Source organism: Lagopus muta, chromosome 8, assembly GCF_023343835.1.
Source record: "Lagopus muta isolate bLagMut1 chromosome 8, bLagMut1 primary, whole genome shotgun sequence".
Lineage (NCBI taxonomy): Eukaryota > Metazoa > Chordata > Aves > Galliformes > Phasianidae > Lagopus > Lagopus muta.
In genome coordinates, this window is record NC_064440.1 from 11,076,907 (window position 1) to 11,103,941 (window position 27,035).

Genomic DNA, 27,035 nt, shown 5'->3' on the forward strand with positions numbered 1-27,035 from the left:
AGAGTTCAAGTAAACCATGCCAGGGAAAATGTTAGTAATGCTTAATCATACTGGAAGCCGCATTTAATTACAGCTTTTTAAGTCCATCTGGGAGAAACAGAAGAGACTTAAGTATGTCACCTGAGATGATCTAGATACTGAAACTATTTGTAAGTTAACAAAAGCATTTGCATCACAAAGCGCTCTGGGGCAGCACCAGATGTGTAATGAACAAGGATCATAGCACCAAAACAATCGGGACTGTAAATAACTGCTACTAATCTGCAATCATTTAAATTTGGTTTTAATTGCTAGGCAGCAAATACATTTCATTCTTGCAGAGGGAAACGCTGTGCGGAACAGACACTCTGAGGTATTTAGCGGTAGGAGTGCAACGCAGTCAAGAATCCGAAAACCAGGAGGGCAGGGAAGAGACAAACAGAGGGATGGATTTGCTGCAACATCTCACACACATTAAACAAACTTTTCCCCGGAACAGAATTAATAGCACCATCCCCACTGTAACGTACTGTAAGCGCCGCAGGAGCGGCACAATGATGCGCATGGGAGGCGAGAGGTGCCAGCTATAGAACTACATTCAATCTAGTGCTAGTGAATAAAAAGTTCCTTTTATTTCTCTGTTGTTTTTGGTTCATTAAATTTTCCACAGATTTGCGGAGAAGAAAACGTGATCAATAAACCTTGACAAAAGTGAACATGTGAAAAAGGCGAGAGAAAGGCACAGGAAGATAAAAGTGATATCCCGATCCCAGATTTCAGAGGCAGATGACCAGAGCTCTGGGCTGCTGAATAATCTGAATAGACCATCATTTCTTTACAGCCTTTTACTTTCTTTTTCCTGACTGTTGGAACTCTTCATTCAATACAATAGTAAATGCACTAAAACTTTTTTTCTCATGCTAATGGTCGAAATCGGGCGCTCACAGTTAAAACACACTTCCCACCAACTTGTTTTCTTTAAAAAAAAAAAAAAAATTAACCTATTCAAGTTAAACTAAAATGTCAAAGACAGCTTAAGGCTTACTCTCACCATTCCACAAAATTAATGGTTTTCTCCCCAGCAGATACAAAAAGAAAAGCCTTGAATAAGGATAAAGCTGCTAAACTCTTTTCATATGAAAAAGGACACTTAGAAAGTAAAAAGAAATACATCCAGTACAAAGATCCTGGCACCTACAGTTCTAATTTGTATTGTTTTCTCTTGGAATATTTATAATTGCAGTGAGGTGACAGCCAAGCTCAAATAATTGCAAAAGGATGGAAAAGGATGCGCTGGTGTGTCTGGGCAGCCGAGCCCAGTGACAGTGCTGCAGATGCTTCCCCTGAGCACAACCGGGACCCAAAGGAATCCATTTTCAAGTATGTTTTCTAATTTGGGCGTCCACTTCCAGGCACAGAGACTTCTTTTCAGTGCTACTGAAGATTCAGAAATCCAACATAACTTTTAATACTCCAAAGTTTTGAATGACAGGATAACAACTTTCTGTAGCACATTTTAGCATTTGAGAATTTGGGTTTCTTTTAGAACTTAAAGAGAATGGAGTCTGGTTTAGTAGTAGTAGAGCAAGAATGAAGAAAAGTTCAGTGGCCTCTCCCACACTATGTATTTATCTCATAAGTATCTGCTTCCAACTGGAGCTTGGCCTACAGAAAATTGGACCTAGTGGTGCAGTCACTTGTTCGCAGTCATCCCATTAGGAAAAGCTACAAATCTGTGGCCTCTCCACCTCTCAAGGCTGCCATGCAAGATCCGATCCTTACCACTCAGGCACCAAACATCAGCAAATTTCTCTAAGATTTCTTGTATAGGATCAGCTGTACACATGGGTCAAGCACTATGCAATCTGCATGCACTGACAGACGTGTACATATACACACACATGCACACGTGCAGTGCTTGCCTCTAACACAACGCCTTCTCCAAGTTCCTCATACCAGGATTTGTTGTTCATTGCTACCATTTCATTTGGCGTTGTTTTCATTAATTCCTGAATACCTCCTGTTGTTTCCCTTTTCTTTGAAAAGGCCTTGGGAACAGCGCTGGAGCAAACAGCAGCAAACCCTAAATACCACTTCATGCTTTGTGGCAAGTTGTCCAAAATGCGCAATTGTTTAAAATATTTACCCAGGTATACAAGGGGGTTGTGCAGCACTCGAACAATGCGCTGGAATCTTTCCCATCAGTATGAGAGCAGACAAAAAGCAGAGGCTGCTTAACCTCAATGTCTCAGCAGCAAGTGAGAAGTGCAAATATTGCATTTCTATAAAGCCCTGGAAGCTTCATAGGAATGGAGTGGCAACTAATTAGTTTGATGCTATAGTCACATCTAATGTCTCTAAGTAGCTGCTTTGAGAAAATCTGGCTGCCTTGAAATCCTTGGCCAGATTATTAAGTGGAGGCTTTGTGGCGAAGCAATAGATAGGTGTTTGCTGCACAAATACATACAGATTTTGGTGATTGCTCACTGAATCCACGGCCTCCGCTAATCTGCACTGGAAACTTCCCTCTGAACAGAGCACTTCTCAGAGTACAAAAGCATGAAGTATTTGTGTACCTTTCAGACTACAGGGCAAACAACTGCGTACAGTAGGCCACCAGCCCCAAGGGAGGCAGCTGGCCGGGTGTCCTCCTTACAGGCATGGAATGAGGGTAATGCTCATGAGATCTGGGCAGATGCTCTACTGTGTCCTTAAACAAAGAAAGATGGGGACAGAAGACTGGAAAATTCCCTTAAAAAGTCAAATTTGATCTAAACAGGAGTATGTCAGGATCACACACACGCCAAAAAAAAAACCCAAACATTTTGAACTTATAAAATGAAGTGACCACATAACCCTTCCCCTGCACAGCTGGTAGTATTGCCCCAGAGCCCCTACGGCTCCTCTGAAAACACGACTATAAGGTACATCACGGTGTGAGCCTTGAATGGCATTAAAACCACAGAAGCCAGAGGAAAAAAAGGATCTTTTGCCAGAGAAGTTCCAATTGCTTTTAAAACAACACCAAATCCTGATCGCTGTATACCACTGTGCCACCAAAAACAGCTCTTATCCCAGTGTTACTGCAGTATTCCGTGTGACGCCGGGGAATGCAGGCTGCTGTGTATTGGATATCTGAGGTCAAGTTCTGTTTTCTTTTACACAAGTATAAACTGGAGTAGCTTCATTGAAATTATGCCAGATTTATACTGGCATATGCCTCCAGCTCAAATTCCTCTACGGCTCTAATTTTTCTCTAAATGAATGACCTAACACAAACAGTATTTGTCCATCTGTATACATCCCCTTTGACACACTGAAAAAAAAAAGACATTGAAAGGAAGTTGGAAACAGTCCTCGAGATCTGTTTTTCTCTGAAGAACAGCAGTTGCATTTCTGGGCACTTCAAAGCCACATACTTGAAGCAATAACAGCATTTAAGCTCAAGTGAATCCTACCTCACCTTGCTTTACAGATCAGCTCTTCCACAAACATACACAGAGGCCACGACATACAGACACAGAGATCAGTTCATCTTCAGTGGATCAGGCATGTTTAGTACTACGGATGGATCACGTTTTCAGTCAAACAACCCATTTCCAAGAGTTGTTCAGAGTGAAAAAAACATAATGAATTTCATTTGCTTCTTAAAAGTTGTCAGTTTTGCCATAACCTTCAGTATGGCGTTTTTACTGCAATTCAAAGGTTGACAGGTGACAACATTTCCTGCAGACCCAGCCAAAGCACAAATCACCATATCCACCCCTCAGGAATGCCGACCCAAACCAGTTCACCAGCGGCAGCTGCTGTGCACCGTAAGCAGCGCAACGCAAACATCCCAGCAGCAGCAGCAGTTATTCAGCAGATCCTCTTTTCCAGGTCAACGTGCAGCACAGATTGCACTTAAGGCTCCTTTTTTAGTGAAGTGAGTTAGGTTTAGACCTTAAAACTTTTTTCTGCTGGTTTTTTTGTTTTTTTTTTTTTTTGTTTGTTTTCTGGTTTCTTTTTTCCCCTTTTGAAAGGCAGGTCAGATAGATCAAATCAATCTTACAACCTATCGCTCTTCCTCACTTCTATGTATTTTGAATTTCATGGGTTATTTACTCTACTTTCTTGGCACCAACTCCACAGTGCGTGCCTATGTGATATCAGTTGAAATGCTCTTTTATGGAGCATGCTGGTCACACATCTACTTTCACAGCCCCATGCATCCCGAGAGCCTCAGTTGCAATAAATAATTAATAACAATAACGAGTATGGGAGGAGGGCAGACAAAGTTTTACAACTCCTCCCTTTATCTGTAAAAGCAACCAACGCAACGCGCCAGTGAGATTCTGATTTATCCGAGCACAGAGGTGGGCATACAAGTGATGGAACCGCATGGACCACGTGGGTATTTACAGGAAGGAGCGAGTTCAGGGGCAGCTCCACGGTTCTGCCACTCTGGGACATTGGCTCGCTCACACCCGGGTACCAAAGGCCGAGCCGGGTAGTGTTGGGCTGCGCACCAGCTCCCGGAGCGGGCAGAGCGCAGCGCAGAACCTCCCATTAAGTTTCTAAGGCCCGGCTGCAATGAGCAAAAAAATAAAACAAAATCCCGTACACATCGCAAAAAGAGCGGCAGGACCGCTGCTAAACCATCCCGAGCCCCTACCCTCCACAAGTCAGGTTTCCCAGGAAATGATGGCAATCACTTGAGGCAGAAAAGGCATCTAAATGAGCCCATCTCCCTCCCTTCCTCCCCGATTGTTTTAAAGCTACCGAGTCCCGGGGAAAAACTCTCAACTCCCTAAGTCCTTAATAGGATTGGAGTCCGGGTCTACTCCGAGCCGCTCCTCATCACACAGGGATCAAGTTGCAGCAGGGAATTTTTTAAATTCCTCGGCAAATATACTTGTCGAAAGATTGCTCCTCCCGGGGGGGGGGGCGGGGGGGGGGGGGGGACTGACAAGGAGGGGGAAGGGGGGGGGGGGGGGGGGGTTAAGTTAATAAAATTAAAATAACGAAAAGGCGAACTCAGGGGTGGCCACGGGGAGCTCCGGGGCCGGGCCAGGCGCTCCCCGGTGTGGGGACGGTCCCCGCAGCCCCCGGGAAAAACAATGATCCCGGAGACAGCGGTTCCCCCGGCGGGGGGGGAGGGGGGGGGGCACAGCGGACAGAGGACATGCACTGCGCCGCAGCGCTCCGCTCATCGGGAGGAGGGGGGGGGGGGGGGTAAGGGGGGGGGATGGACGAACAGGCACGGGTGCGACCCCCACACAAAGAGGAGCCCCCCACCAAATTCTTACCTCCCCCCCAGCCCGCTCCAGCGCGGAGCATCTCCACCAAAAGCGGGAGGAGAGGCGAAAAAGGATAAGAGAAAAAAAAAAAAAAAAAAAGAAAGAAAGAAAAAGAAAGACAAAAAAAAACAAAAAACAAAAAAACCGCACCAACCCAACAACAAAACCTAAAAAAGCACAATGAAAAGACACAATAAGCATCAACTTTACCCAAAAAGCGGAGCAGCAAGTTTTCAGCAGGCGAGCGGTTGCTGCGGAGCAGAGCTACTCCTCCGGACCCCCATCATAAACTTGGGGGAGGGGGGCGTGGGAGGGACTTTCCCTCCGTCCTTCCCTTTTGTGCCTCTCCCCTCTCTTTGCTCCTCGCCAAAAGCTGCGGCGGAGCGCAGCGCGGCGCTGATGCGGAGCGGCCCCGCGGAGCCGTGCGGGGAGGCCGGGGGCGGCCCGCGGAGCTCCCGCTGCCCATCAGCCCATCGCGGGACGCGGCGCGAACACTCGCACGTATATAAATAAATATATATATACACACACGCGGGTTGAAGTTCGGCGGCGTGCGGGGAAGAGGCTGGAGAGCTTTCAAGGGAGGAAGGACTGGCTGCAGGGTTTGTGTTTTCACCTTCCTCCCTTTAAAAATAATAAAGGAGAACGAAAAGCTTCGCACCCTTTCTGTGTGGGAGCAGTGGACCTCTCCAGATCCTCTCTCTTTCTCCCGCTTTCCTCCTCCCTCCCATGCCCCCTCCCCCGGGCAAACCGCAGCGGTTCGGTGCGGGATTATCCCACCCCCGCTCAGCTGGAGGACATCTACAGCAAAACCCCCAAATCCCTCTTCTTCGGGGAAAGCTGAGCGAAAAAACACACGCAGAACCCCAAACAACAAAACTCTGGCCTCATGCGGACGCACCCGCTCAGGAGCGGGATGGAGCTCGGGCTGCGTTTCTCCAGCTCTTTTTTCCTCCTCCACTTTGCGTTCCGAACATCTCCGCGGCTGTAACCTGGGCCTGGCCCTTGGAACGTCCTCCCTGGGAGAAGCGTTCGTTAAAGACTGCTCCCTAAGCACAGTGACTAACCTGGCCAGAGCACATTACTCTGTTTAATCCTTGTCTTTTGGGAGCAGGGCTACAAGGAGAGGAAAATATCACCCAAATCTACCCCTGTCTCACCCCAAATATCTTCACTTTTGCACTGATCTGGTGCATTAACGTTAATACCAACAAGGAATGCAGCAGTTTTAACTTGGACGTTGGCCAGACGGGGCTCGTTACTTGATTTGTTTTGATTTCTTTGACTATGGAATTTATCAAAAGTTTAAAACACAACCAGATGCGGCTAGGGAGGGTCGCCATGCTGTACCCTACAGCAAGCTGAACCTCACTGGACCATCGGGGTATCTGACTCCAGCAGGGTTATGTCCAGTTCCATGGCAACCGCATGCCACATCAGCCCCCAGCTTCGCTTTCAGTCCCTTGGGCACTGTTAACATTTGCCAGTGGATTTGCCCAGCACACAGCCCAGGTTTGGGCAAGAAGAGAGTGATCTTTATGCCCCTTGGGAACCTTTCTGTACAAAATATAATCTGACTGGACCCCCCGCTCAATACCTCAATTTAAATTCTAAAAACCTGCTACTAATTATAGTGCCTTTGGTTTGAATGCTTGCATACCTCTTTTCTCATAGAATCATTAAGATTGGAAAAGACCACATCATCTAGTCTGAACATCATTTTGTTGTATGGCATTAGAAGGCTAACATTTGAGAGTGACAACTGGCTCCCCATGTAACCCAAAGCACCATTTATACCATGCAGATATCCCGGGGAGACAAGGCAACAGGTTATTTCACCACTCACCAGCATTACAACTCTTTTTTGATCCAAGACTAGCACCAGCATGCACCCACTATCTCATCGGAAGTTCCTTCTTCCCACCATGGCACACAAAGCAGCCCATGCTGGGCCAGAAATGCAACCTTTCCCCATGTGAATGGAGGATTTTGTGCTGCAAGGGGTTTCATTGCTGAAGAGCACTCCATTACAGAGAGAGAGGGGTTTTGGTTACCGGGAGTAGGAACAAACCAAGCCTTTGATCTCAGCAAACAAAGCGCACTTGTGCACCCAGGTACTTCACTGGGGGAGGATGACCTACCAGTCAAGGGGGATGAGACAGAATAAGAGGTTTCTGATCGATGAGAAACTGCTAGAGAATAAAGCTATGTGAGATATGTCTTAAATTCTTGCTGCAGTTATTAGAATATATACCCATCTAGACTGTTGGCCAAGAACTTTTTTAAAATCAAAAGAAGGAAATAATGGATTAATTCAGAACAGTTCTACAGTTGAGAAAGACTGTTATTCTTTCTAGAATTCACATGTGCAAATCCCTTAGAAAAAGATGATTCTTAAGCCTGGGGGAAGCTCCTCCTTTTTGTAGCAGGATGATGGCAGGTGACGGCTGGGGCTCTTTGAGAACCTCCAGTTGGCTTTTACATTATCTGATCACTGTAGCTCATCCGTCCTTCCCTCTCCTGCTCTGCTCATTGAACTGCCCTCTCTTAATCTTCCATAGGTGTCTGAGATTAAATAGATGACAGAATGACTGACATTTGGTATACATAAAAGAATCAAAATATGAACAAGGGGTCAAAGTGCAGCTCTTCCCTCTGGTCTTCTCTCTGCTCTTGTACAGCTTGATGGGGGTGAAGCCAAGTAGGGATTTGAAGATATGTGACAATGCACAGTTACTATGCCTTGCTGTAGCATAAGTGTGTGGGTATAGAGGATACATTCAGAAAAGTTCTGGACTAAGGAGATGGGTTTTTAATCATATTTTTTTTTAAATAAAAAAAAGAAGAAAAAAGAAAAAGCTCTCTCAATAATAAAAGATTGACGTACCACCAGCTCCACGATTGCTAATCTGGGGTTTGTCCCACTTCCATTAGGTCAGTGGCATGAATATGATTAACCATGGGGGAAGCGAGACCAGCTCAAAATGGGGAACAAATGGGGCTTTTAAAATGTTCAGTTTGGTTATGAAGGAAGTTTATAATTTATTTATTTATTTTTAATTAAAGAAGATATTTAAAGAAAACAGCCCCCCCCCCAAAAAAACAATGGGGGATGCTCTGCTCTGTTCTGCTTATATCTGTAAGATTTATTTCTATATATTTTCATAGATCCTCACAGTAAATTAAAAAGCCCAAGTGAGTATTCCAAAGGATATACATAGATAGAAGCTACCAGAAAAGAGAGAAAAAAAAAAAAACCAAAAAAAAACAAAACCTGCTTTAAATGCATATCTTTTTTAGAAAGAAGACAATAATTACGTATAGGATGATCACTAGGAGCTAGAGGCCTAAAATTACATTTCATACAATTCATATCTTTATGGCATCTGGTTTAAGTCCAAGTGGAAAGTAGCACTTGATCAGTTCTGCCCTGATTTAAACAGCTGTATCAGCTCTGGGGTCAGTGACATAGCACAGAATCTGAATGCATCTTCATGACTTTAGAATATAACTAATTTGAGTGACATTCAATAAATGAAGAACTTTGTGTACAATGCTGGCTCAGAATTTGCTAGGAGAATGGGGAATATTTTTGGCACAACACATTGCCTTCATTTTTTTTTTCAAAGTAGCCCTCTTACCTGGGGGAAATCGTAACTTTGTGCAGTGAGACAATACTCATCGGGATGATATGCAGCTTTGATTCCTATCTGCCTCAATGTATGTGTTGTCTCTTGTTTAAAGCTTCAGTGGGAAGTTCCTTGAGGCAGATGCCATTTTCCTGCATTGTACATTTTGATTAAGCCCTATGCTTACTTTTTTTTTCTCTCTTTCTCCAAAATGTATCCAAGAGAGTAATCACTGCTAATTTTCTGATAGCTTTTTCTCTTTTTCCTTCCACTGGAAGGGTCAATTCTTGCCTGGTTTCATCACCTGCTGCATCAGGAATGCAGAGCTGATACCATAAACTTTTGTCAAGTTTTTCTGTGGTTATGAAAGGTTACTTCCATGCTACATCAGCAAATGAGGCAGTACTTTTATTTGCTACAAAACCAGCCTGGAAGCCTGCATTTCATTACACAGAGCGTGCAAGAGCTTATTAAATCTTAAACAAACTGCTATGCCTTACTAAAACAGGGGTTGATTCACGTGACTTCAGACATGGAAAGTACTGCTTGTAAAATGGTAGAAGTAAGCCATATGAATGTGCATTCTCCACAAATGAGAAACATAGATGCCATCCCCTACCTGTCTTGGCTGAAGGACAAAAGCTTCTTCAAAATGCAGAGAGCCTGTGTGTTCCCCGCAGCTTTCAAGAAAAGTCAGACCTGGCTTGCTCACAGAAGGTGAGGAGTCCTTTCTCTGGTTCAGATCTGAAACAGAAAATCAGATTTACCCTAAGAGAAGGAACTCAAAGATCCAGCTACCAAACTATAGAAAGTTCGAGATGAAAAGTTCAGGTCTGGGTCTATCCCTCTCACAGACCTTCCAGCTGTAGACAAGCAGCGGCACGCTGTGATTGACAAGTTTCTTCCCCAGGGCTGGTCAGTGCATTGTGTCCATAGCAGGAGATGAGTAGGATGTACAAAATGATAGCTGGTCCCTGTATGTGGCATTGCATGAAGAGCTGTAAACAGCTGGAGTTAGGCAAGGTACAGAAAGTAAAAACTTCGTAAGAAGTTCGTAAGTACCAAGCTCCTTGAAATCTGTACTTGAATTCATGGGGGAAATGAAAATGACTTTTTCATTCACTTCAGAGATGGAAGAGAAAATCTGTTGAATTTTGCAGAAAAACAGAAATCTCTATCAACAGAAAACGGAGAGTCTGGTCCTGTGCGGAGAAAGGAGCTGAATTCAGTGATCCTTATGGGTCCCTTCCAACTTGGGATATTCTGTGATTCTGGGATTGATACATTATCCTATATTGCAGTGCATGCACTCCATCAGTGTAAATACACTGATAATTTTCGTTAACCTGCTGTGATTTTAGGGCCATTAAAACATTATCTATGGTGAAAGGAAAAAACTTAATTTGGGCTTTCCCATCACCAAAAATCTTTATCCATTTAACCTTTACAGTTCCATAAATTTAATTGGAGTGCCTCACACTTATCTCAGACAAGGCCATATAAAGAGTCCCTGATAAAGCTGGAAAACAAATCCTAATTCTTAGACCAAAATTCAGGCAACTAGATAGTGCTGTCTTAAGAAGAACTGTTTTGTCAGAGCTCGGAGTTCTTTCTTCACCTTCACTTTCAGAGGAAGTGTTTGAAAATAGCTCATCTTATCTGCTTTCGTAACTCACTTTTCTACTTTTTCTAAGTCTTTCAGATGAATTACAAATCTTCTAGAAGACATTTCAGCAAAAAAATGGAGGCTGTAAAGGAATAAAAAGTTTAGAAACAGGAATGTGACCATGTTATCCATATCTCAGAGTTCTTGTGTGCTGAGGGCTCCTCTCTCCAGACTCCTCTAAGGGTTGCAGAGCAAAAGGTAAAGTTGTATACATGCTAAGATTTTTGACTGGGCTCCTATTATTCTGTACTCAATTTTTCAGACAGATAGTCTGCATTCTTTGAAAATCAGATGTCTGTGAGTTATCTCAACTCAGGCAACCAACATACCCATCCTTCTCTGTAAATCTTAACTAATGCTGATGATGATGAGCAAAAAAAAATGCAGACACAGTTCTATGAAACTGATAAACAGCATGAGATGTCTGGAAATTCTATCAAACTGATGTGAATTTCCATTACATTTGGTGAGAAAACGAGTGATATCAACACTTGAAATCAGAAGGGCCTTGAATCCCTAAATAATAGCCCTCATATGCTACTGCCCACAGAGGTCCAGACTATTTTGCTGAAGATACAAGTAATGTTTGCAATCATGTCTAATATATTTCAAATCAGTTATATTGTTTATAGATTGCTTATGTCAAAACCAGTGAATTCTCCAGTGTGCTTTAGGATTTATGCACTCTACTTCTTTGCAAGGTTTGTTCTTATTTGTTGCTACCTGCAAAAATATATCTCTTGGCCCCAATTCACAGTGGAACAATGTTAGGTCATTATTCCTTGAATTGTTAGGCTGTAAAGAAGCAATTTCTCACTAACCTGTGACACAGGAAATTGTGATTCTGATGTCAGGTCATTTCTGGAGTTCCTTTTACAACAATCTGTTTTTCTGTCAGCAAATGACATTTATGTATTATTTCCAGGAAGTGTAGGCTTTAGTATTTTCATATGTATACCACCAATATTTCTCTTCTGCCTCTTATTCTGCATAGCCCAGAGCTTTAATATATGATGCAACAGATAAATAAATATATTTTGATTGATAGTGCAAATACCTGGTAGCTGAAACTAGTGCTACTTTGAAGTACTTCTCAGAACAGTTGGGTTTCCTTCTCTTGTTTTCAGTGAGATTTTCTCTTATGAAGCATTGCACTGAATGATTAATGCTTGGATACCCCTTTCTGTACATCCTCTACTGAACTCAAGGTGCTGCTCAGTGCTCCTTGTGAAGGGAGCACAACCACGACTGCCACCACAGCAAGATTTTATACTCTCTTTGATAGGGTTTGGTGCTATGAACCACTGTCACTATTTAGGTTCAGAACTTCTTATGATGAGAGAACAGATATTTTTACCAACATACTGCAACCCAATGCAGAATTAGTTTATTGCACTTATTTGAAACTTGGTGACATGTAAAACATCTGACAGATGACAGTTTGCATGTGTTTTACAAATACATATGCATATTAACTACCCAAGCAACAATGCACTGGCAGAACACGTTTTACGTATACTTGGGGAATGGATGCTATGAAGTTACATCTCCACAGAGACAGAAGTTATTTCCATTAAAATTCACAGCATCAAACCTTTCCACAGAACTTAACCATTTCTCTCTCTCTTCTCTTCAGTATTGCTTTTTAGGATAGTAAGTAGAGACTCCTCCTGAGAAATCCCAAACATTTACAAAGCAGAGCCTAAATTCTGTTCCCTTTGCACACGGGAGATGATCTGTGTATGTCTCCTGGGCTAAGCAGATGGGATATCATTCTCAGCGGTAGATAATATGCCAGATTATGTACCTTTACAAAAGATAAATGTGCAACTTCTATAAATTAGAATCTCACTGAGCACAGCCACAGCGTGTCTTCAGCATAAGCACAGTACCTATTTAATAACCCAAGAGAATCTGTTAATATGCTTATAGAACAACATCAGTAGAAGATGACCAGCAAGAACCACATAAACTTTCACTGAAAGACTGAAATGCATTTCTAGCAGCATAATAATCACATTTCTACCAATAAACAAAGAAAGACTGAAGAAATTCCAACCTGGGACTTCCAAATTCAGAGTGGACAAACTCTAGAAAACATACACTAGTAATAACCTTTCATGAAGGAGAAGAATGATCACGTTACCAATATGCAGTTTGTTAATCCTTGATTTCCTCAGCATCAGCAATTACAAAAAAAGTGATAAAACATTGATATAAAATGTAGGATAGAGCTGGCTATGTAGTAATATGACCTATTAATATTCTAATTAATCTTCTAGTATCACTGAACAATCCTCAATTCCAGCTGGCAGAGCCAGTACAACATAACCTACATACTAACTGCAGCATGGTGAGAATGACAGAGAACTTGGGCACCACATTGAGCATCTCATTTGGGAACTGTTGCTCTCAGTTTCCAGCAAACAGAGAGAGTTGGACATAGGCTGTGTCACGTTAATTCAGCTGTTACTGTGAATCCCTCCTGGGGGAAGCTGTTTTTCCCCCCAGCCCCGACCCAAATAGATTACTGGGGCAAGTACAGCATGAACACCCCCGTACTGACTGTGCAGATTGCTATCAATATAAAGAGCAACATTCCTCTCTGCAAAGATCATCTCAAGGTACTGACAAACACTAAATATGGCCAAGTACACCTTACTTACTAATAAATCTTAAATATCAGAAAGAATAATATTAAAGCCATTAAAGTCCTTCCATCGTTCTGTCCCTGTGCCCCAAGCAGCAGCAGGGCCCCCACAGAGCAGAGCTGGTAGCTCACAGCATCCTGGTGCAACCCAGCAGCTTATTCCATCCTGGGGCTTCTCCCAGCAGGCCTCCTACAACATAGCTGAAAAACGTGCAGTATTCTGATATCAATATATTTAACCTAGCAAATGATTTCTTATGCTGCAATAATACTTTTCCCCTCCTGGGTGATACAGACAGCCCAATCTCCGTGTTTCTTTCCAAATGTTCTCTGGTGAGCATCCACTTTCTCCATCTTATTTGAAGAACTAACTGCTGAAGACAAAGATTAAAATCCAGGTTGCTGATGAGTTCAGAGAAAACCCAAAACAAATATAGAAAAAGGGTAGAGATGATGCAATGCGAGACACCATATGCATTATAGTCAGAAGGCAGAAAGGACAAACCACATAGCAAGAGAAGAACTCAGTTGCTGCAATTCTGAACAGATCTAACTAGCTCTGCTAGCAGGTCAGTGTGTGTAACTGTGACTTGTAAAGGGGAGCCCGCAAAGGGGAATGGTTTGGTGATGCTCACGACCTCCACGTGATGCGGTGAAGACTTTTACTGCAGAAAGTCTGGAGGAAAAGCTGGGAAGATTTTTTTTAAAAACACATTTCTCTAGATTTTAATTAGTAATAACATTTCTTTGACCACATCAGACTCCAGAAGGGATGCTCCTATTTTTGATCCTACAGCACCACCAGTGTGGTCCCTGGTGTACCCAGACCTGAGGGGCACTGACTAGACCTGGTCTCAGAATCAAAGGAACATAAAGGAAAAGACCTCTAAGATCATCTAGTCCAGCTTTCCACCTATCACCAATATTGCCCACTAACCATGTCCCTACTACATCTCATCTCATCAAATCACAGAATCCTTAGAGTTGTAAGGGACCTCTCTAGAGGTCATCTAGTTCAACTTCCCTGCAGTGAACAGGGACACCACACCTTAATCCAGACTTGCCTTGAAAGTTTCCAGGGACAAGGCATCAACCACATTTCTGGGCAACCTGTGCCAGTGCCTCACCACCCTCATTGTAAAAGACTTTTTCCTTATATCCAACCTAATTCTACCCCCTTGAAGCTTGAAGCCATTTCCTCTTGTTCTGTCACCACAAACCCTGCTAAAGAGTCTGTCCACTTTCCTGGTGCCCACCTTTAGATATTGAAAGGCCTCTATCAGGTCACCTTGCAGCCTTTTTTTCTCCAGGCTGAACAGCCCCAGCTCTCAGTCCATTCTCTTGGGAGAGGCATTCCATTCCTTTGATCACTTTCGTGGCCCTTCTCTGGATGCACTCCAGCAGCTCCATGTCTCTCCTGTACTGAAGACTCCACATCTGGATGCAGTACTGAAGGTGAGTACACCAGCACAGAGCAGAGGGGCAGGATCACATCCCTCGACCTGTCGGCCACACTTCTTTTGATGCAGCCCAAGATAAAAGTTTTCCTTCTGGGTTGCTAGGGCACACTGCTGGCTTACACCCAGCATCCCATTCACTACTACCCCAGGTCTTCTTTGGCAGGGCTGCACTCAGTCCTTTCACCCCCCAGCTTATATAGTGAGGGTTGCCTCGACCCAGGTGCAAGATCTTGCATTTGGATTTGTTGAATCTCATGAGTTTCACCTGGGCCCACTGCTCAAGCCTGTCTGGGTCGCTGTGGATAGCATCTCATCCCTCTGGTGTGTCGACAGCAACCCACAGCTTGGTGTCATAAGCAAACTTGCTGAGGATGCACTCAATCCCCCTGTCAGTGTCACTGATGAACATCTTCAAGAATATCTGTCCCAGAACTGACTTTGGTGGGACGCCACTTGTCACCAATCTCCATCCAGACATTGAGCTCTTGACCACTGCTCTCTGGACTCAAGAGAGTTCTTTGTCCATTGAATAGTTCACCCATCAAATCCATATCTTTCCAATTTGAAGAGAAGGATGTTGTTGGGTACTGTGTCAAAGAAAGGCCTGACTGAAGTCCTTATAGCTGACACCAGCTGCTCTTCCCTTGTCCATTGATGCAGTGACGCCATCATAAGAGGCAATCACATTGGTCAAACAGAATTTGCCCTTGGTGAAGCTTTGTTGGTTCTTCTGTATCACCTCCTTGTCTTCCATGTGCATTAGCATAACTTCCAGGAGGATCTGCTCCATGATCTTTCCCAGCACAGAATCTCCACAGTTCTTGAACACCTCCAGGCACAGAGACTCAACTACCTCCCTGGATAACTCGTTCCAGTGCCCAACACTCTTTTGGAGAAAAATTTTTTCCTAATATCCAACCTGAACCTTCCCTGGTACAACTTGAGGCCATCACCTCTCATACTGCCGCTATTTCTTGGGAGACTTTTGAGAGTCCATTACAACAGGAGCTAAGCGTAGGCTGCTATCTGCAGGGCTCTTCTATGTGTGCTAAGCAGCCTGGTTTCACTGCATGAAGGTTATGAAGAAAGGAAGCAGTAGGTAACTCCCTGGGTTGGAAACACGCATGAAGACTATTTTACAGCATGCAGCACAGACACAGTTGTGGTGCAGTGCATGGAAAGAGAGCAAAACCCATAAGAGGCAGGTCTGACGGAGTGAGCTATGGGGATCCCTCTGAAGCTTTTCATGCTGTGTTTTCTGTACATACCACATCTGCTTCAGAAAGACGAAGGTCTATTTTAGGCACATTTTATGGAGTTTTAAAAAATGTTATTGGGACTATATTTTGTATCCCTTTGCCAGTAAAGCCAGATGACTGCACCATGGGCTAGATCTCCAGATGGTTTAAATCATCAGCCTTGCTCTAATTTGCACCAGCAAAGGATCTGGCCCCACGAGTCTAACTACATAAGGTAGATGGAGCTATAAAGAATACACCAAATGAGCTAAAATAGCTTTTCTAAAAATAAATGCCACAACAAGACTTCCAGTGCTACACATATGTATAAGGTCTGTGGAAATAGTGTTGCCGATCCCAAGAATTCAAAAATCATGAGTTATGCATTTGAGATTGGCTTTAAAAAGCCCTCAAGGTTTAAAACAAACAAACAAGCAACAAAAAAAAGAAAAAAAAAAGAAGTGAGCAATAATGTCAATGGGGCTTTTTTGGTTTGCATTTGTTAGCTTTCTTTGGGGGGGGGGGGGGGGGGTTTCAGGACAACTCTGGTGATATTTTAAAGGTTTTTGTGTGATTTACTCTTTTCCTCTTTGGCAGGAGCAGGCCTAGGAACTTGCTGCTAAGAAAAGAAAAAAGAAAAAAAAGAGAGAGAGAGAAAGAGAGAGAGAAAATGATTCTCTTGTAATTGCTTGACTCCAGAAACCGAGCTTTTAAGAAGAATATCATGAGACTCATGATAAAATCATGAGAGTTGGCAACACTATTAGTGAGCTGGAAATGATATAAAGCTCCCACTTCAGCAGTCTATAAAGGATCGGACTTTAAGTCATAAGCTTTTTATACTCAGAAAACCTGTCACTGCCTTATGACTGGCCTTTTCATTGTCACAGGTCTTCAGATTTCCATTAGATTAATTCAGATAGTTTCTAGGGACCTTCTGTTTGTGTGTAGTCAAAACAATATTTGGCAACAAAAGATTGGTGCAGCACATTACAGATGGACACAAATGGGAATGGGCTCAAAGCAGGCTGTGAGCCTGGAGGAAAGGCTATGTCTGGGGAAAATGAGGTATTTCCACCCCGCTGCATTGGCTGGACTTGTATGAATCCCTGAAGAGCAAAGCCCTCCCTGAGAGATGAATCTGTAAATGCATATTTTACATTAGCAAACCAGAAGGATCCTGGGAAGAAAGAACAAATAAAGAAACCAGGAGAACTGCTTTGGAAGCCTGACATCTTCTACGGTCTGCAGCAAAGATCCCCCTGTCACTGCGGTGAGGGAGCTCCCAGCAGCATGGGGCAGTGGGATTTTCCTGATTAGTGTGTCCAGCCAGAGCTAATCCATGAGGACAGGAGTCACTGACATCAGATGTGTGGAGAAGCGAAATCCAGAACGCAGCTGGCTCTGGGCGCCATTCACAACACCAGTGGCTGGGTAACCTTTGTGTGCCTTCCTGCTGCTGTCCGAGGCGTCAGCCCAGCTGTGACCAGCTCCAATTAGCACTGCAAGATACCCAGATCCTCACCAAGGTCACAGAAAAGTGGGAGATCGTTCTGTGCCTTTGAAAGCCTATTAGGAAGCATTGATCCTCCTAAGTGAAAGTTGAAAAGACTTGCATCAGACTTAGGAAAACAGATAGGGAGAGGTGTGAGTACATCACACCTCACCGTGGCTGTTAAAAGGCCCCCACTGCTGAGGGAACAGCACATGGCAAAGCTGACACTTCCAAAAGAGTAATTGCTGATTTGTCTTTCTGCGTGGAGCTCACCCTCTAGAAATGGAATTTCAGGTGCCAGGGGCTGCTGTGCGCCTGACAGAGCTCAAATCCCCATCACTGTTTGATCTGGGCATTTGAAATCAGCTGCACTGTGGTGTTAGGTGGAGAGACCTTGACTTTTAAACAGCTGATTTACTTTCTTAGCACAGATTGCCTAGGCAGGAGAGTACTGTAGGAAACTTAGTGATTGAGAGGGGAGAAATCCACACTACTGTCTCTGATCTCTCTCTACACCAAAGTACAGCAGGAAAAATCCCACTACACTCCGTGAATGACACAAACACAAGCCTGTCCCTGGAAGAATTTCTTAACATTGCAATAACAAATTCCAGAAGAGAAAACCTGGGCCCACCTGAACAGCCCTGTGACTCACAGCCATCTTTCAAGGGGCCCTTAACAATTTATGGGCTGAAAGGAAATGGGATAATTCTGGCAGCTGTGTTGGAATTTGCTTTGCATTTTGAATCCAGAGAATTGGCAGAACCCAATGCAGCCGAGGAGCATCCTAACTGCTGAGTTCATTGCTGAGACTTTCAGAAGACCTGGGCCTGCTCTAGGGAAGGAACTTCCCATTTGGAAAGGATGAGATACTGGAAAACACTCCAACACACAATCAGGAGAACTCCTAACTCTTAGAAAGTAAATTCAGTTCCTTCAGAATCCAGAGAGGAAGAAAAAAAATGTTTTGTGAAGTAGCATTGGTCTTTTTGAGATGCCACATGTCCAGAAATCCCAGAGAGCCACATGGATGTCCTAGACTTAGCCAATACACTCCTTGAAGAGTCACAAAGTACTTGGGGAAGGTGCTGCGAAGATGCAAACTGCTCTACCCCTCATGCTTTTAGGAACCACGTGTCATACTGCATGCGTAGTGAAATGCCAGACTGATGCAAAGTAAGTGCTATAAATAAGAAAATTAGCTCAATGAATTGTAAACAAATTGGTGAACAGTGCATCACCATATTCATTCAGCTTTTAATGTTTTGTTTGTACACGAAGGTTCAACTGCAAATCTGGCAATGAGATGATGCTCATTAACGGACCAGAAAGAGTATTAAAACTATGACAAGGTGCCATCTAGTGGAAAAGTGGAGATCACATCTCGGCTAGTCACTAAAGGTGCTAAAAAAATTACTCTCAAATCTGCAAGGAGTGAAGAAAGCTGCGTACCTTGCATGTACAAGGCTCTCCATTGGTAAACAAAATCAGGCTGGCATTTTGACCTCTGAGGGCAGTGTATCTGCACAGAAATTTACAAACATGTACATATGTTCATAACATTACACGTGTGTGTGTTCATGAATGTTTTAAGGTGTAACAAACCAGAAGTCCCCGGAGCTACAGAGGCCTGGTGTACATCGTATTGGTGATTAGCATCCCATGACCATTTTGAAGTCCAGTAACACTGATTGCCAGGAAAGTCCTTAAGACAGCAACTTCACCATGGAAGACACCACAGTAGCTTGGAAAGATGTTATTTTTGCAGAGACCTGCTAAACATAGACTATCACTAAGGATCAGCACTTCCCAAGAAGTATGCTGCTTTCTTTTTACAGTAAATACATTCACAGAAGTTTAATGAGTACAGTACCTATTATCAGAGGGCCATCATGATTTTGGTTCTGCTGCCTGGCTCCTTGCTTTGCCTGACCCTGAAAAAACAGAAGTACTAGCAAATCACTTCTGAATTGTCCTACACGTCTTGATCCAAGTAATTCCCCTCACCATGGCCTGGGGCATTCAAAGGGGAGCATAGGTAGGATCCAGATACTATTCAGAATCCGGATTTTAGTCTAGACAGAGCTGGTTGGCCTGTTTGCTGCTGCTGGTTTTAAACAGGTGGGCAATTTCATGCCATGCAAAGATGTGCTCAACGATTGAATCTTGTTTGTTTGCTATGGGACACAAAGACATACCTACAATACAAAGTTTCAGTCCTAAGTATACACACACAGGTAATTGTTGCAAGTCCAACCCTGCCATCTCGTGGTGACTTTTAAGAGGTTCTATTTAACGTAATAAGCGGAGTTAACTGTATATGCAGGACAGGAAGATTTCTGCTAAAGTTCCATAAGCTAAAATATCTACAGGAAAGACACCCTTCTGAATTTATAGGAATATTTCCATCTTTCAATTAGATAGAATAAAGGGGGGATTTTCTCAGTAGCGATTTGCTTTTTATTTTTACCTCAGCTATTGAAAGGCTGACATTTGTTTCACATTTGCGCGGAGCTGGCTTGCAGTCAGGTTCTCTTCCCAGTTCTCACGCAATGGCTCCACGCTGCAGCGCCTGGATTATAAACAGGGGAGCATTTAAACTCAAGCAATTTCTTTTCCTCCTCACTGAGGTCTATGCAAGAGCCAAGTTTTAAACAAAGCAGTTCAGTCAATTATATGCAAAAATTATTATAAAGCAAAAAACCATTTAAACTTTTTGGACAACAGATATTTGCAGTGTGCCAAGAGGCTGCTGTCCTCACTGAAATGAGTGACCTAGCCTGCCGCCCACTCTGGGACCAGATATTTCAGAGGAAGAAGAAAGAAACTCTGCTTTCAAAGGGTTGCCTCAGTCTTTTCCTCCCTCCTTGTAGAGCTAGTAGTTGGCAAGGCACAGAAAACAAACACCTTGATTTCACTGTGACGATGCAGACACACCGTGCATAACAGCGTGAACTTCCCTTCACCCTGCCCTCCTCTCAGGTGAGTCTCCAGTTACGAGATCCACAATACAAGGGTTGTTCAACAGCCCACTGCTCTGTCAGCCTTCATTTCCATCCCTGCTGTCCAGTGCTCATTCATGCACAATTACTTGCTCCATCTCACTTCTTCCTGCTGTTGCTCTCAATTTTGATGTGCACATTCTTTTCAGATGTAGCGAGGCACTTGGCTTTCGAGCTTTGAAAGCACATCAAATTATCCCAGGCTTATGAATAAACAAATCCAGATTAAAAGTTTTAGTGCAAAACTTCTCGTTGCTTTCCTTCACTTTTCAATTCTTCCACTACCATAATTTATGCATCTAGAGATGCAAAGCCAAGAGCAAAGCAGTAAAAAACAAAAGGACTCACAAAGAACTTACAAATCAGTGCCTTACACCCAGCCAGCCCTTCCCCTTCCTCCCAGTCATGTCAGATGATGATCTCTGTCCTCCTGGTTTCCTACCTGCCACACCGATGTGTCTCCTGTGGCGCCCTGGAGGAGGAGGTCAGTCTTTGCAGTGAAAGAAGCCAGGTGTCAGGGTCTACAAAGAAGGTTTTCAGCAGTGGCAGCTGCTTGTTGCATCACATTCCCCTGCAGGCTTGTGTTTGGCTCTGACAGCGTATCTGTTGGTGGCCATGCTTGGTCCTGCCGAGAGTCACATGTGGGGTCAGCTCCCAGTGGGAACATCAAGTTTCTTCTCCTGGAAGGCAGCCCCCAGTGATTTGCAGCTCTGGGAAAATGTTCTCTTTCTTTATTCTCACATTTTCAGAAATACTTGAAGTTCCTTCTGTATAGAAATGTATGCTCGAGAAAGTCTATCTTCCACAATTTCTAAAGAACTTCCCTCTCAACAGGAGACTGAAACCCTTCTAAGTACATGTTCTTTTTTAAATTCTATAACAACGAAAGTATACCTTCTTCAGAAAAGTTTTATCCACTGACAGGAATAAGTTTTAGGATATTTATGAAGAATATTGATCTTCATTTGAAACTGAGTCACATGTAAGGTGAGATAGACCCTTCTGAATCCCAGCAATCCTTCAGCATTTAGAAGAGTCTCTGATTATGAGATTTACCTTGTAATCATGATGATCACGTAAGGCTTCAGGAGAACTTGTTACAGAAGGCAGCATTTACCATCAACTGGAAATATTTGAGACAATCTCAAGTGCAAAATAAAAATGTGGAGTTGTGTCACTGAGACTTTGCACTGTGACTTAAGCAAACGCTATCTTTGAGTGTACTTCTCCATTTTCCTCTGGGTAGGTTTACTGGTTTACATTCGCTACTGCTGCTTGGAGCACTCCTGTCCTCTGGCTACTGGTTCAGTGGCTGGTCACAAGCCTGGGATTCAGGATATTGACTTCTATTACCTGGAAAATAAGAATAGTACACTTATAAAGAGAGTACAGTTATTGAATGTGATGAAATCCTTGACTGCAGTGGTGATAAAGACCTTAAAATGTGTATTTTGACAGCTCTGAAGAACAACAAATGCCACAGACTGAGAGGAACACTTTGAGGGAAACCTGTAGCAGAGTGGATGGACACCGGGTTGCTCTCTGATCCCTGCAGCTGTCCCACTCAAGGGAGCACCATTGGCAGTCCAAGCAAATTCTTTAGGATCTGGATGCTGCAGTGCAATCCCAAGTGACAAAATCATTTGGCCTTCAGTCATATCCTCTCCCTCTCAGCTGTTTCTTTGAACAGGGAATTACACCAAAAATACACGACGCAAACATTTCTCTTCACTTTTTAAATGCGCTGTCCTTTAATTTTATGAAGCGTCCCTCATGATTTTCTAAAGATACAAAACACAAATTATATCCCAATGAATTTTTACTTGCTTAGGTCAGATGCTTCTTCTCCTGAGGAGTTTTAACTTTTCTTCCTACTTCCCTCTATCCTCATCATATCTTTTTTTTTTTTTTTTTTTTGGACTTCAGTCAGATTCCATTGCTATTTCAGAACACCACTACCGATGAATTTGTGGTAGCATACAAACTCATAGTGAGGGATCCCGTGGGTTATCTCAACATCCGTGCAGTTTAATCCAAATACCTATGCTAGATTAAAAAGAGCTTTCACAATTTCTATTGTTATTCAAGGGGCCAGCATCTGACACTTGTATGAGCTGCCCATTTACTATTTAAACTCCTGATAACATAACTCTATATACAGTCAGAAGCTCTTTTACATCTTCAACACCCTTGTCCTTCCCTGCATACAAAGTTTTCTGGAGCAGCCAGAAGAGGGGGCTTACTGTGCCATGGCACTTGGACATAGTTAAGGAGTCCAATCGATTCCTTCTTGGTCCTCCAAACCAAAGGTATGCTCACTCTTCATTTCTGTTCTACCTCCAAGGCCATAAAGTTGCACTGCTGATCAACAGGCCTTTTCTCTTTAGATCAGTGATATATCACCGTGATACAGTGTCATGAGTGTTATTTTTATGTCAAGGTATCAAAAGAAAATTGTAGTTTTTCCAACTCGTGTTGCAGTTTTGCTCAGTGTCAGCTTTAGAGACCCACTCAGGGAGAGCCACAAGCCAGGCAGTAGATGGCACCAACGTACAGCAATTAAAGTGAGCACCACAATGCAAAAAATGCTTCACGTTGCTGTCGCCTCTTCCAGCCCTTCTGTTTGACCTTATCTGAGCTCAAAAGCATCTTCGCTAATGATTGCTTCCTCACAGTAAAACCCAGACCCCGACACCTCCAGATGTAATCACACTCCTCTGTGAACAATGTCTTTTTGCTGCTGTTTCTTTCTTGTGTTTACCATTGTAAAAAAATAGCACAAAGGATAGGAATTGTGCTCTCCCCACCACTCTGCCTCATGCCTGAAGCAGACCGCTGATGTCCTGTATCCATTTTCCCACATGCTCAATCTGGTGCTCGGTCAGGGTATCCATGTGTATACCTAATTTCAAGCTAACAACCAGATTTGGATTTCGAGGGAACCTTGGAGTTGAGTGGGTTGTTTTTTCCCCTTCTCTGTACCACGGAATACAATCTCTTCCTCAGAAATTTTAAATACTTTCTGGCTACAACAGTTCCATTCACTGCCCTTATTCACCCTCTTCCACAGTTGCCCAAGGTTCATATGCAGACTGCCGTAAATATCTAAGCATATCCCAGCTCAGTAATGTCCATGTTAGACCAACAATTTGTACTGCCCATCAAATAAACTTACAAGGGATTTCACTGGGGAACAGTACAGTTTCTCTAGAGGCAGAAAGAACTCCTCCTCTACAGTTACAAGAGACTTTTCTGGTTACCATATACTTCAAAGCATTATTTCTATAGAACAGATCACTTTCGTGAAACATCAAAATAGTGATTAAAAAAACAAGAAAAACTGGCAAAGCTGTCACTGTCCTCCTACTGCTTTTAGCCAGCTCTTCTTTTTGATAAACTCATTATTGGCCCTGCATAATTCTCATTTCCTGAGCAGTTTTTCAGTTTGTTCTGCCCCCTTCTCTCCTACAGTTCTTCCACTCCTAAAGGAGTTTGTTTCAAGGAACTTTAAATTTTAAGAGCAAGCTTTAGTTATGGTTTTATTCATGACCACTTGTGTTCATTACAAGGTGAGCTCCATTTGCTTAGCTGAGTCAGAATAACCTTATGCTGAATAACCTTCCAGTAATAAAGGGAAGAGATCTCTTTGGCTCAGGAAAACAAATTATAAAAGGTCTTGAGTCTCTGTGATCTCTCCAATGGTTCTGAAAATCCAGCTCCATGGGGACTGTGGATGGTCCAGTAGACACTACCAGAGAGATTTAGGAGACAGTGACTCACTAGAAGTAGATTTCTTTTCTGCCCCTGCTTAAATCTCTTCACTACCTTTTTCTGTTCTTTCCTTGCTAAGGCACAATTATGAGATCATAAGTAAACAGTCATATATTTGCTTTGTGTTAATAAAATCACACATAGATTCCTTCACCCTCCTTTTCTAAGAACAATAAAGTAAAACATTTGCAAAGAATTAAAACCCACTTTGTTCTGAAACAACCTTGAAACCCGAGGAAGGATTTCACATCAGCATGTAGTTTTACACTGACAGGCACATTTAGAACATTATGACTCATGTAAGTATTTCTGGGTCAGAGAAAACAGGGTTATTTACCTTTTGTTGAAGAACCATAGTCCTTCAAGAGGAAGGAAAAACAGAATTGGAGCAGTCTAGCTGGGTCATCAGGACCAGGTCTCTGCAGTCCCTACCACCGCATCTGACCATTTAACAGGGAAAGAAATACATACTCTCCTCTTGCTTTCCCTCCTCCTCCCACCAGGTCTAGACCTCTCTCATCACAAAACAGCTCTCACCACCCATTTGAAACTTTCAACATCAAAGATCAAAAGCCTCAGCAACCTGACCACGCAATAGGTCATTAATTACTATCACCAGTGGTGGTGGGGAGCTGTGACTCATGGAGATTTGTGGGTGAAACTGTGTGGGTGATCTGAGATAAATAATGCTGATAACTGTTATTAGGCCAGTTAAAATAGGTGGATACAGTACACTAACTTTGGGACATGCAGTCCTTGGGCAATGGACTGTGAGCCATGCAGCAGAAGATGGCAAAACCAGAGGAAGCAGAGACCTGCTACCTTCTGTTGAAGTTTTCTCCCATCAGCCCAGATTTGGTGACAAATTTAAAGCTGATGGCATGAGGAACACATCCCAGGTAGGCACCTGTTTTCTCCATAGCTCTACAGTACCTGCTGAATGCGCATTCACATCCTTTGACACTGTGCATCCCTGAGAAATCTCCCTCTCTCCAAGTAGTGCAGATCCCAAAACAAAACCTATCCCTTCTTGTCATGCCGAGCGGGATCTGTTACTGCCAGTCTGAAAGTAAAGACCAGCAGGACCTATTGCCATTTGGGCTTTCTCTTCTCTTGGAAGCTCTGCTGCAGATCAGCAGAGAATAGAATCTTAATTAGTTCATATTGATGAAATTATACTTGTTTTTAGACATACAGGGCCACTAAAATGCTCATCTATGAATGCCTGGTGTTAGGAGAGTGCATATCTGAACATGTCTAGAAGATATACATCTTATTAATATGTGGTGTCCTTTGAGTGGATGTGGCAAGTATCTACCCACCTGGGGGACGTCCTCTCCACTATCACCCCAGCAGACTTCTGGGGACTACAATTCCTTTTTCAGAGTTAGAAGCTGTTTGAACAGAGGATGCTAAAAGGCCTGAAAGATCCTGTTGGGCAGGGAACAATCAACCAGTTTAGCTTTGTCAGTGGAGGAGGATTAAATAAAAGCAGGCAACTTCTATTCTGGCTCCTGCGTATGCTCAGTAGTTAGATCTAGCTAGAAAACTGGCCTACTCTGACAGTGATAGATCCAGAGGAGTAAAGAATATCCTCCGTAGTCCATCAGTGGCAGCTCATAAAGCAAATCACAGTTATGGTGTTCTACCAAGGTGAACAAAAACCTAAATCAGGATCTGCAGTTGTGGTAACTGTTTCACTAAGGTTCCTAGGTTATAGTGAGACATAGAGGAACATGTAAAGAGGTAATTTCCATAAGACTAAAAGCATAAAGCAGAGGGCTGCAGCTCTTCTTATGGAAATAGTAGCAGTACTGAAAAGCCTAGCATTCTTGCTCTATGCCTCTGGCATAATACCATCAAACTATATACAACATCCATGTTGGTAGGAAGACATAGGAAACGCAGAATTAAATTTTCCTGTGTGTTCAGTGCTGAAGCATAATTGGGACAGAGGTTAGAAATTGATCCCTTCTTTTGAAACAATCCTCATTATTTTCATGTCACTAAAAAAGGTAATCTAGGAAACGTCTCTTTGAAGAAGGAATTGGAGTGCACGCAATGCAATTAGGAGATGCGAAGTCCTACTACTCACTCAAAGACCTGGATCAAGTCCTTTAACTAAATTAGAGCATAAAAATGGCTGTAAGATCAAGGTTGCATTTAATCAAGTCCTTTGTGCCCTGTACAAACAAAATTGAAGACATTGAGGAAAGAGTAAACTCCAGTCATTTCTAGTTTACAGAAGCTCAACCAGAGGTTGTTTCTGTTAATGAGCTTCAATTAATTTCAGTTCCTTGAACTTGCCTAGCCTGTCCTTGAACTCATCCACAACATCCTGCAGCAAGGATTTCTGTGAATTAATTATATACTATATGGAAAACCACTTCGTACAGAAGCCATTCTATTTATCTGGTGATTTTCATTGTCCTTTTTGAAATTTATTCCACTTCTATTTTATCAGCAATCTTTGTCACCTAAAAATTCTCTTCTTCCAGGTACATCATCAGCATTTTGAGCAGCAGAAATCCCAGAACAGACTCCTGTAGTGGTTCATTGCAAGACTTGCCATTTACTCTTATGTTTTATGCCTCCTATACTAGTTTAATTCATGCAGAAACCTTCTCTTTTCTCCCACTGTTGCTCAGTTCTCATAAAAAAACTGTGAGGGCTTTTTAGATCTCCAAGTACTATATATGAAATGGCTTTCCCTTATCCGCGTGCTTGCTGACCCTTCAAAAAACCTCAACAGATTTTGATGCTTGAGTAAAAAAAGTTTATATAGTTTCCTATATATATACACCCATACAGCTCTCTGCCTATCTGACACTGGACAGTTGCTTTATTTTGATGTATCTAAAAAAAG

General features: G+C 42.9%; 1 protein-coding gene and 1 long non-coding RNA gene across 10 annotated transcripts in view; both read right to left on the reverse strand.

Moving 5' to 3' along the window:
• The window catches only part of GLI2 (GLI family zinc finger 2), a 193,428-nt gene extending 172,498 nt beyond the window's left edge, over nt 1–20,930 (reverse strand). For 4 of the 9 annotated variants that reach the window (XM_048953319.1, XM_048953321.1, XM_048953320.1 and 1 more), the window contains exon 1: nt 5,469–5,625. The gene's annotated coding sequence lies outside the window, so the exon portion shown is untranslated. Of the gene's footprint in view, nt 1–5,267; nt 5,290–5,468; nt 5,626–5,787; nt 5,851–9,506; nt 9,632–19,866; nt 19,969–20,840 lie in introns of those variants that run through there. The other 5 variants (XM_048953311.1, XM_048953315.1, XM_048953313.1 and 2 more) reach the window with 5 other exon arrangements.
• A 442-nt stretch (nt 20,931–21,372) lies between these two features.
• LOC125696804 (uncharacterized) overlaps nt 21,373–27,035 on the reverse strand; it is a 190,443-nt gene continuing 184,780 nt past the window's right edge. Inside the window, exon 3 of the long non-coding RNA XR_007378544.1 lies at nt 21,373–21,751. This is a non-coding gene — a long non-coding RNA (uncharacterized LOC125696804). The remainder of the gene's footprint in view (nt 21,752–27,035) is intronic.